Source organism: Leptodactylus fuscus, chromosome 1, assembly GCF_031893055.1.
Source record: "Leptodactylus fuscus isolate aLepFus1 chromosome 1, aLepFus1.hap2, whole genome shotgun sequence".
In the NCBI taxonomy this organism is placed as follows: domain Eukaryota; kingdom Metazoa; phylum Chordata; class Amphibia; order Anura; family Leptodactylidae; genus Leptodactylus; species Leptodactylus fuscus.
The window spans coordinates 17,530,002-17,543,940 of NC_134265.1; the positions used below are offsets into that span (position 1 = coordinate 17,530,002).

Consider the following 13,939-nt stretch of genomic DNA (forward strand, 5'->3'; position numbering starts at 1 on the left):
CCCCATTCACAGCTACATAATAGCACCATACACAGCTACATAATACCACCATATACTGCTACATAATAGCACCATACACAGCTACATAATAGTACCATATACTGCTACATAATAGCACCATATACTGCTACATAATAGCACCATACACAGCTACATAATAGCACCATAAACAGCTACATAATACCACCATACACAGCTACATAATAGCACCATATACTGCTACATAATAGCACCATACACAGCTACATAATACCATCATATACTGCTACATAATACCACCATATACTGCTACATAATAGCACCATACACAGCTACATAATACCACAATATACTGCTAAATAATACCACCATATACAGCTACATAATACCCCCATACACAGCTACATACTAGCACCATACACAGCTACATAATACCATCATAAACTGCTACATAATACCACCATATACTGCTACATAATACCCCCATACACAGCTACATAATACCACCATATACAGCTACATAATACCACCATATACTGCTACATAACACCCCCATACACAGCTACATAATACCACCATATACAGCTACATAATACCACCATATACTGCTACATAATATCACCATACACAGCTACATAATACCCCCATACACAGCTACATAATAGCACCATACACAGCTACATAATAGTACCATATACTGCTACATAATAGCACCATATACTGCTACATAATACCACCATACACAGCTACATAATACCACCATACACAGCTACATAATACCATCATATACTGCTACATAATACCACCATATACTGCTACATAATACCACCATATACTGCTACATAATAGCACCATACAAAGCTACTTAATACCATCATATACTGCTACATAATACCACCATATACTGCTACATAATAGCACCATATACAGCTACATAATAGTACCATATACTGCTACATAATAGCACCATACACAGCTACATAATAGTACCATATACTGCTACATAATAGCACCATATACTGCTACATAATAGCGCCATACAAAGCTACATAATACCACCATATACTGCTACATAATACCACAATATACTGCTACATAATGCCACCATGCACAGCTACATAATAGCACCATACACTGCTACATAATAACCCCATACACAGCTACATAATAGCACCATACAAAGCTACATAATACCACCATATACTACTACATAATAGCACCATATACTGCTACACAATAGTACCATATAATGCTACATAATACCACCATACACTGCTACATAATACCACCATACACTGATACATAATACCACCATATACTGCTACATAATACCACCATATACTGCTACATAATACCACCATACACTGCTACATAATAACCCCATACACAGCTACATAATAGCACCATACAAAGCTACATAATACCACCATATACTACTACATAATAGCACCATATACTGCTACACAATAGTACCATATACTGCTACATAATACCACCATACACTGCTACATAATACCACCATACACTGCTACATAATACCACCATATACTGCTACATAATACCACCATATACTGCTACATAATGCCACCATACACAGCTACATAATATCACCATATACAGCTACATAATACCACCATATACTGCTACATAATGCCACCATACACAGCTACATAATACGCCCATACACAGCTACATAATAGCACCATACACAGCTACATAATAGTACCATATACTGCTACATAATAGCACCATATACTGCTACATAATACCACCATATACTGCTACATAATACCACCATATACTGCTACATAATACCCCCATACTCAGCTACATAATACCACCATATACAGCTACATAATACCACCATATACTGCTACATAATACCACCATACACAGCTACATAATACCCCCATACACAGCTACATAATAGCACCATACACAGCTACATAATACCACCATACACAGCTACATAATACCATCATATACTGCTACATAATACCACCATATACTGCTACATAATACCACCATATACTGCTACATAATAGCACCATACACAGCTACATGATACCATCATATACTGCTACATAATAGCACCATATACTGCTACATAATAGCACCATATACTGCTACATAATAGCACCATACACAGCTACATAATAGTACCATATACTGCTACATAATACCCCCATACACAGCTACATAATACCACCATATACAGCTACATAATACTACCATATACTGCTACATAATAGCACCATACACAGCTACATAATAGTACCATATACTGCTACATAATACCACCATATACTGCTACATAATACCACCATATACTGCTACATAATGCCACCATACACAGCTACATAATATCACCATATACTGCTACATAATACCACCATATACTGCTACATAATGCCACCATACACAGCTACATAATACCACCATATACTGCTACATAATAGCACCATATACTGCTACATAATAGCACCATACACAGCTACATAATACCACAATATACTGCTACATAATACCCCCATACACAGCTACATAATATCACCATATACAGCTACATAATACCACCATATGCTGCTACATAATGCCACCATACACATCTACATAATACCCCCATACACAGCTACATAATAGCACCATACACAGCTACATAATACCACCATATACTGCTACATAATAGCACCATACGCAGCTACATAATAGTACCATATACTGCTGCATAATAGCACCATATACTGCTACATAATAGCACCATACACAGCTACATAATAGCACCATACACAGCTACATAATACCACCATACACAGCTACATAATAGCACCATATACTGCTACATAATAGCACCATACACAGCTACATAATACCATCATATACTGCTACATAATTCCACCATATACTGCTACATAATAGCACCATACACAGCTACATAATACCACAATATACTGCTACATAATACCACCATATACAGCTACATAATACCCATATACAGCTACATAATAGCACCATATACTGCTACATAATACCATCATAAACTGCTACATAATACCACCATATACTGCTACATAATAGCACCATACACAGCTACATAATACCACCATATACTGCTACATAATACCCCCATACACAGCTACATAATACCACCATATACAGCTACATAATACCACCATATACTGCTACATAATACCCCCATACACAGCTACATAATACCACCATATACAGCTACATAATACCACCATATACTGCTACATAATACCACCATACACAGCTACATAATACCCCCATACAAAGCTACATAATAGCACCATACACAGCTACATAATAGTACCATATACTGCTACATAATAGCACCATATACTGCTACATAATACCACCATACACAGCTACATAATACCACCATACACAGCTACATAATACCATCATATACTGCTACATAATACCACCATATACTGCTACATAATACCACCATATACTGCTACATAATAGCACCATACACAGCTACATAATACCATCATATACTGCTACATAATACCACCATATACTGCTACATAATAGCACCATATACAGCTACATAATAGTACCATATACTGCTACATAATAGCACCATACACAGCTACATAATAGTACCATATACTGCTACATAATAGCACCATACACAGCTACATAATACCCCCATACACAGCTACATAATAGCACCATATACTGCTACATAATAGCACTATATAATGCTACATAATAGCACCATACACAGCTACATAATAGTACCATATACTGCTACATAATAGCACCATACACAGCTACATAATACCCCCATACACAGCTACATAATAGCTCCATACACAGCTACATAATAGTACCATATACTGCTACATAATAGCACCATATACTGCTACATAATAGCACCATATACTGCTACATAATAGCACCATACACAGCTACATAATACCACCATATACTGCTACGTAATACCCCCAAACACAGCTACATAATACCACCATATACTGCTACATAATACCACCATACACAGCTACATAATACCACCATACACAGCTACGTAATACCCCCAAACACAGCTACATAATACCACCATATACTGCTACATAATACCACCATACACAGCTACATAATACCCCCATACACAGCTACATAATAGCACCATTTACTGCTACATAATAGCACCATATACTGCTACATAATAGCACCACACACAGCTACATAATAGTACCATATACTGCTACATAATAGCACCATATACTGCTACATAATACCACCATATACTGCTACATAATACCACCATATACTGCTACATAATACCCCCATACTCAGCTACATAATACCACCATATACAGCTACATAATACCACCATATACTGCTACATAATACCACCATACACAGCTACATAATACCCCCATACACAGCTACATAATAGCACCATACACAGCTACATAATAGTACCATATACTGCTACATAATAGCACCATATTCTGCTACATAATACCACCATACACAGCTACATAATACCACCATACACAGCTACATAATACCATCATATACTGCTACATAATACCACCATATACTGCTACATAATACCACCATATACTGCTACATAATAGCACCATACACAGCTACATGATACCATCATATACTGCTACATAATAGCACCATATACTGCTACATAATAGCACCATATACTGCTACATAATAGCACCATACACAGCTACATAATAGTACCATATACTGCTACATAATACCCCCATACACAGCTACATAATACCACCATATACAGCTACATAATACTACCATATACTGCTACATAATAGCACCATACACAGCTACATAATAGTACCATATACTGCTACATAATACCACCATATACTGCTACATAATACCACCATATACTGCTACATAATGCCACCATACACAGCTACATAATATCACCATATACTGCTATATAATACCACCATATACTGCTACATAATGCCACCATACACAGCTACATAATACCACCATATACTGCTACATAATAGCACCATATACTGCTACATAATAGCACCATACACAGCTACATAATACCACAATATACTGCTACATAATACCCCCATACACATCTACATAATACCCCCATACACAGCTACATAATAGCACCATACACAGCTACATAATACCACCATATACTGCTACATAATAGCACCATACGCAGCTACATAATAGTACCATATACTGCTGCATAAGAGCACCATATACTGCTACATAATAGCACCATACACAGCTACATAATAGCACCATACACAGCTACATAATACCACCATACACAGCTACATAATAGCACCATATACTGCTACATAATAGCACCATACACAGCTACATAATACCATCATATACTGCTACATAATTCCACCATATACTGCTACATAATAGCACCATACACAGCTACATAATACCACAATATACTGCTACATAATACCACCATATACAGCTACATAATACCCATATACAGCTACATAATAGCACCATATACTGCTACATAATACCATCATAAACTGCTACATAATACCACCATATACTGCTACATAATAGCACCATACACAGCTACATAATACCACCATATACTGCTACATAATACCCCCATACACAGCTACATAATACCACCATATACAGCTACATAATACCACCATATACTGCTACATAATACCCCCATACACAGCTACATAATACCACCATATACAGCTACATAATACCACCATATACTGCTACATAATACCACCATACACAGCTACATAATACCCCCATACAAAGCTACATAATAGCACCATACACAGCTACATAATAGTACCATATACTGCTACATAATAGCACCATATACTGCTACATAATACCACCATACACAGCTACATAATACCACCATACACAGCTACATAATACCATCATATACTGCTACATAATACCACCATATACTGCTACATAATACCACCATATACTGCTACATAATAGCACCATACACAGCTACATAATACCATCATATACTGCTACATAATACCACCATATACTGCTACATAATAGCACCATATACAGCTACATAATAGTACCATATACTGCTACATAATAGCACCATACACAGCTACATAATAGTACCATATACTGCTACATAATAGCACCATACACAGCTACATAATACCCCCATACACAGCTACATAATAGCACCATATACTGCTACATAATAGCACTATATAATGCTACATAATAGCACCATACACAGCTACATAATAGTACCATATACTGCTACATAATAGCACCATACACAGCTACATAATACCCCCATACACAGCTACATAATAGCTCCATACACAGCTACATAATAGTACCATATACTGCTACATAATAGCACCATATACTGCTACATAATAGCACCATATACTGCTACATAATAGCACCATACACAGCTACATAATACCACCATATACTGCTACGTAATACCCCCAAACACAGCTACATAATACCACCATATACTGCTACATAATACCACCATACACAGCTACATAATACCACCATACACAGCTACGTAATACCCCCAAACACAGCTACATAATACCACCATATACTGCTACATAATACCACCATACACAGCTACATAATACCCCCATACACAGCTACATAATAGCACCATTTACTGCTACATAATAGCACCATATACTGCTACATAATAGCACCACACACAGCTACATAATAGTACCATATACTGCTACATAATAGCACCATATACTGCTACATAATAGCACCATACACAGCTACATAATACCATCATATACTGCTATATAATACCACCATATACTGCTACATAATACCACAATATACTGCTACATAATGCCACCATACACAGCTACATAATAGCACCATACACTGCTACGTAATACCCCCATACACAGCTACATAATAGCACCATACACAGCTACATAATACCACCATATACTACTACATAATAGCACCATATACTGCTACATAATAGTACCATATACTGCTACATAATACCACCATACACTGCTACATAATACCACCATACACTGATACATAATACCACCATACACTGCTACATAATACCACCATATACTGCTACATAATACCACCATATACTGCTACATAATACCACCATACACAGCTACATAATATCACCATATACAGCTACATAATACCACCATATACTGCTACATAATGCCACCATACACAGCTACATAATACGCCCATACACAGCTACATAATAGCACCATACACAGCTACATAATAGTACCATATACTTCTACATAATAGCACCATATACTGCTACATAATACCACCATATACTGCTACATAATACCACCATATACTGCTACATAATACCCCCATACACAGCTACATAATACCACCATATACAGCTACATAATACCACCATATACTGCTACATAATACCACCATACACAGCTACATAATACCCCCATACACAGCTACATAATAGCACCATACACAGCTACATAATAGTACCATATACTGCTACATAATAGCACCATATACTGCTACATAATACCACCATACACAGCTACATAATACCACAATACACAGCTACATAATACCATCATATACTGCTACATAATACCACCATATACTGCTACATAATACCACCATATACTGCTACATAATAGCACCATACACAGCTACATGATACCATCATATACTGCTACATAATAGCACCATATACTGCTACATAATAGCACCATATACAGCTACATAATAGCACCATATACAGCTACATAATACCACCATATGCTGCTACATAATGCCACCATACGCATCTACATAATACCCCCATTCACAGCTACATCATAGCACCATACACAGCTACATAATACCACCATATACTGCTACATAATAGCACCATACACAGCTACATAATAGTACCATATACTGCTACATAATAGCACCATATACTGCTACATAATAGCACCATACACAGCTACATAATAGCACCATACACAGCTACATAATACCCCCATACACAGCTACATAATAGCACCATACACAGCTACATAATAGTACCATATACTGCTATATAATAGCACCATATACTGCTACATAATACCACCATACACAGCTACATAATACCACCATACACAGCTACATAATACCATCATATACTGCTACATAATACCACCATATTCTGCTACATAATACCACCATATACTGCTACATAATAGCACCATACACAGCTACATGATACCATCATATACTGCTACATAATAGCACCATATACTGCTACATAATAGCACCATATACTGCTACATAATAGCACCATACACAGCTACATAATAGTACCATATACTGCTACATAATACCCCCATACACAGCTACATAATACCACCATATACAGCTACATAATACTACCATATGCTGCTACATAATAGCACCATACACAGCTACATAATAGTACCATATACTGCTACATAATACCACCATATACTGCTACATAATACCACCATATACTGCTACATAATGCCACCATACACAGCTACATAATATCACCATATACTGCTACATAATACCACCATATACTGCTACATAATGCCACCATACACAGCTACATAATACCACCATATACTGCTACATAATAGCACCATACACAGCTACATAATACCACAATATACTGCTACATAATACCCCCATACACAGCTACATAATACCACCATATACAGCTACATAATACCACCATATGCTGCTACATAATGCCACCATACACATCTACATAATACCCCCATTCACAGCTACATAATAGCACCATACACAGCTACATAATACCACCATATACTGCTACATAATAGCACCATACACAGCTACATAATAGCACCATACACAGCTACATAATAGCACCATACACAGCTACATAATACCACCATACACAGCTACATAATACCATCATATACTGCTACATAATAGCACCATATACTGCTACATAATAGCACCATACACAGCTACATAATACCATCATATACTGCTACATAATACCACCATATACTGCTACATAATAGCACCATACACAGCTACATAATACCACAATATACTGCTACATAATATCACCATATACAGCTACATAATACCCCCATACACAGCTACATACTAGCACCATACACAGCTACATAATACCATCATAAACTGCTACATAATACCACCATATACTGCTACATAATAGCACTATACACAGCTACATAATACCACCATATACTGCTACATAATACCCCCATACACAGCTACATAATACCACCATATATAGCTACATAATACCACCATATACTGCTACATAATACCCCCATAAACAGCTACATAATACCACCATATACAGCTACATAATACCACCATATACTGCTACATAATACCACCATACACAGCTACATAATACCCCCATACACAGCTACATAATAGCACCATACACAGCTACATAATAGTACCATATACTGCTACATAATAGCACCATATACTGCTACATAATTCCACCATACACAGCTACATAATGCCACCATACACAGCTACATAATACCATCATATACTGCTACATAATACCACCATATACTGCTACATAATAGCACCATACACAGCTACATAATACCATCATATACTGCTACATAATACCACCATATACTGCTACATAATAGCACCATATACAGCTACATAATAGTACCATATACTGCTACATAATAGCACCATACACAGCTACATAATACCCCCATACACAGCTACATAATACCGCCATATACTGCTACATAATACCGCCATACACTGCTATATAATATTGCACGGTTTTAGTTTGCTGATTTAGTAGGTCTACCCCTAAGGTGTTTTAGGTGTTTTTGGACAGTGGCCCTTTGAATTATCTGGTGGCCCCGACGAGTCTGTCACTCATTTGTAGCCATACTATGGATGGTCGTGCACTCTTAGGAACATCCATGGCTGGAGTTTTGGGGTGTGTCGTGTCCGATAGGCGCAGGATCTTGCAGGACGTTGCCCGCTGGTGGTCTCAGCCTAGGACTGTCCTGTGGGGTCTCATCCTTGCAGGTCCATATATACAGCGCTCGTCCCTTCCACCCCCACCTGGAGACATAAACCTCTATAAACACGCCAGTCCTATAACCGCTGTGCGGTAACTACAGGGCCGGAGCGCTGCGGTCCACAAGACGTGTAATTTGGGGGTTATTTTGGGGTCTGCAATTCATTAGGAGATATTTCTTCAGCTGCCGTGGGGTTGTCTACAGGCGGTCCTGCATGTCCTGGCCTGACTTTAAGGGACTTTCCAGTTATCACTCACGATACGTCTCAGCCCCCCCCCCGTTTCACTTTCACTGGTTTGGATTGGGCTCATCCTGTCTCAGGGGCCCCATAGAAGCTCTATGAGCAGTCCCTGTAGTATGTGATGGGAGGGGGGGGGGGATTCTCTGGAACTGATAAGTCATAATCTCTAAATTTACATCCCTCCGTTCCCGTCACCGCAGACAAGTTCAGTCTGGAAATTAGCGGCAAAAACATCCAGAACCCAAAAACGGTAACAGGGAAGAAAAATCCTGAAAAATAATACCGTACTCCTGCCCTTAACCCCCGCAGAGACCCTTCGAGGTCTGAACTCTGCAAGATGTCTAAAGGGTCATGGGCCCAGGTGCAAAACGGAGCTCAGGCCCTGCACAACTTGTAGCCGTGTCCTGTCCATATATTATTACATTGCCCTTTCTTGCTCTATCCAGCCCAGACCACCATGACGACTTGTCCACTGCCTCTCTATTGCCATCCCTTATCAGTGCCCCATATAGTAATCGTGGCCACAGCGCCCCCCGAGACTCCCTCCATGACTATATACTGCTACACTGCTATGTTTGCCACTATAGGCTTCCTATTCTCCTTTCTGACAGTGGAAGGCTGTGTATCATAGATCTTCTCACAGCAGTGCACCAGAGGGCAGGGGAATACATTTATAATGCATAGACCCATCAATGGGAATCAGAGTGGTGCGGGCGACCTGCGGGCTGCTGTGGCTTCTGGGCTGGGCCAATGGTCACACCATCGTAGGTAACCTTTGATCCTTCAGGTCCTGTAAGGTTCTCGGTGTGGCCTCCAGGGATTGGATTTGGTTCAGCAGCACATCCCACAGATGAGCAATCAGATTGGGATCAGCAGGATTTGGAGACCAAGTCCCCACCTTGATCTCTTGTCATGCTCTTCTTACCTTGACGTTATCCTGTAAGTCACTACTTTAAGGGGGCACTGTGGCCACAAAAGGGGTACAAGGTCTGTAGGTTTTTAGGTAGGTGGTACCTGTCATGGTCACATCCACATGGTGCTAGTGGCCAAGTTTCCCTGTAGGACATTGTCCAGAACATCACATTGCCACCACCGGTGACTTCCTACCATACTGCACCCTGGCGCCATCTTATTCCCAGGTAACACACAGACACCGGCCATCCACATGACCCATCAGACCTGGTGGCTTCATCCATGGCCCATGGCCCAGGTCTGATTTGGGCGCTGTGCCATTGTGGACCGAATCTCATTCTATCCTTATTTTCCAAAAGTGTTGGGTTCAATGCAAACCAGAAATTTTTGGGATTCGCCATCTACTAATCACTATTATACTCTTATAAGATATGGAGGTGCAGGAATATAATGAAGACGTATACCGCCCTTATAGTCCCTCACCTCTCCCGGGATCCTCTGTGGCCGCCCCAGTGATGTCACGTGTCCCGTGGGACCTAAAGTGGTCACTTGGGACACAGGCCATTGGACCAGATGGTCCAGCCTTCACTCCCGACCCATGGCCCCGTCACCGGATCACTGCCTGTCCTATCAAGGACTACAAACACCTATACCTGCCCCATAGAGATGCCCTGACCCAGTGCCCCCACCATAATTTGCCCCCAGATCCCTATTCTTGCCCTTTTTTCCTACTTCCGATATCAACCCTGAGACCTGACTGTTACCAGTTACAGTTGCCATCTAGGGTTGAGCGATTGGGATTGGAAAAGATCAGATCCCGATCGGCGATAGAGCGAATTTCACGAACGGGATCGGCTGGAAAATGATCGGAAATCGGATTTTAAAATCGATCCTGAAATCTCAAGATCAGCTTAACCCTGTTGCCATCTTCATCTTGATTCTGACCATTCGATGAACTGCAGTGGTTGTAATGTTACGGCCGAGGGTGTATACAGCTCATATACCGCACCCTGCAGTAAACCCTCGTACGCACATGTGGTTTGTATACAGAGAGCAGTCGGCTTAGCTTTCACTATATATAGCGCTCAGTGTGGGCGAGCCGGAGACCGGACCCAGCTGCACAAACACCATCGACTTGGTAAGACGTCCCAGAAGAAACTTTGCAGACGTTCTATACTCCAGACCGCTCTGCTACAATGTGACACCTCCAGCTCTGCTACATCTGTGTACATACTATACATAGAACTTGTTACATTGTTACTATTGTCCTCATGACTATGACATCACTACGATGTCATAATCCTCCTAAACTAGGCCATGGCTGACACCTGCGAGGCTGTAGCTCGGCACGTGGAGACCTATAAATACATAGCACAGAGGCTGACCCTTCATACGTATACGGCGGCTGTCACCCACTTGTCGGCACATTCTTTAGGCGGGCGACAACAGATCTACTTACTGTCTTCTGGCCGGGAAGAATTCCTGAGCAGGTTCCAAGAATTCCGACTCAATAAAAGGTCACATGAAAGAAGGAGCGATGAGGAGTGACGGCTCGGGCAGCGACAGGACTTTCTCCCATGGAAGTGTTCCGGCCCTTCATCATCTATTATATCCACAAATCCCAAGAGCAACTCGAGAGGGGGCGGCCGAACAGGAAGAGGCGGTGAATCACAGGAGGCCGGGAAAGTGGAGAAGTGGCTCTTATGTGATCATATTTAATAACTCGACTGTACGAGGTTACCCCTGTATCACTACACCGCACAGCAGAGCTGACAGGTCCTCTATATACTACACCGCACAGGACAGATCCTCTATATACTACACCACACAGGACAGATCCTCTATATACTACACCACACAGGACAGATCCTCTATATACTACACCACACAGGACGGGTCCTCTATATACTACACCACACAGGACAGATCCTCTATATACTACACCACACAGGACAGGTCCTCTATATACTACACCGCACAGGACAGATCCTCTATATACTACACCACACAGGACAGATCCTCTATATACTACACCACACAGGACAGATCCTCTATATACTACACCACACAGGACAGGTCCTCTATATACTACACCACACAGGACAGATCCTCTATATACTACACCGCACAGGACAGATCCTCTATATACTACACCACACAGGAGAGATCCTCTATATACTACACCACACAGGACAGATCCTCTATATACTACACCACACAGGACAGATCCTCTATATACTACACCACACAGGACGGGTCCTCTATATACTACACCACACAGGACAGATCCTCTATATACTACACCACACAGGACAGGTGCTCTATATACTACACCACACAGGACAGGTCCTCTATATAAAACACCACACAGGACAGATCCTCTATATACTACACCACACAGGACAGGTCCTCTATATACTACACCACACAGGACAGGTCCTCTATATACTACACCACACAGGACAGGTCCTCTATATACTACACCACACAGGACAGGTCCTCTATATACTACACCACACAGGACAGGTCCTCTATATACTACACCACACAGGACAGGTCCTCTATATACTACACCACACAGGACAGATCCTCTATATACTGCACCACACAGGACAGATCCTCTATATACTACACCACACAGGACAGGTCCTCTATATACTACACCACACAGGACAGGTCCTCTATATACTACACCACACAGGACAGATCCTCTATATACTGCACCACACAGGACAGA

General features: G+C 40.3%; 1 protein-coding gene across 1 annotated transcript in view; it reads right to left on the reverse strand.

Moving 5' to 3' along the window:
• The window catches only part of OSMR (oncostatin M receptor), a 55,080-nt gene extending 42,271 nt beyond the window's left edge, over nucleotides 1–12,809 (reverse strand). The window contains exon 1 of the mRNA XM_075267558.1: nucleotides 12,662–12,809. The gene's annotated coding sequence lies outside the window, so the exon portion shown is untranslated. The remainder of the gene's footprint in view (nucleotides 1–12,661) is intronic.
• Nucleotides 12,810–13,939: the final 1,130 nt, after the last annotated feature.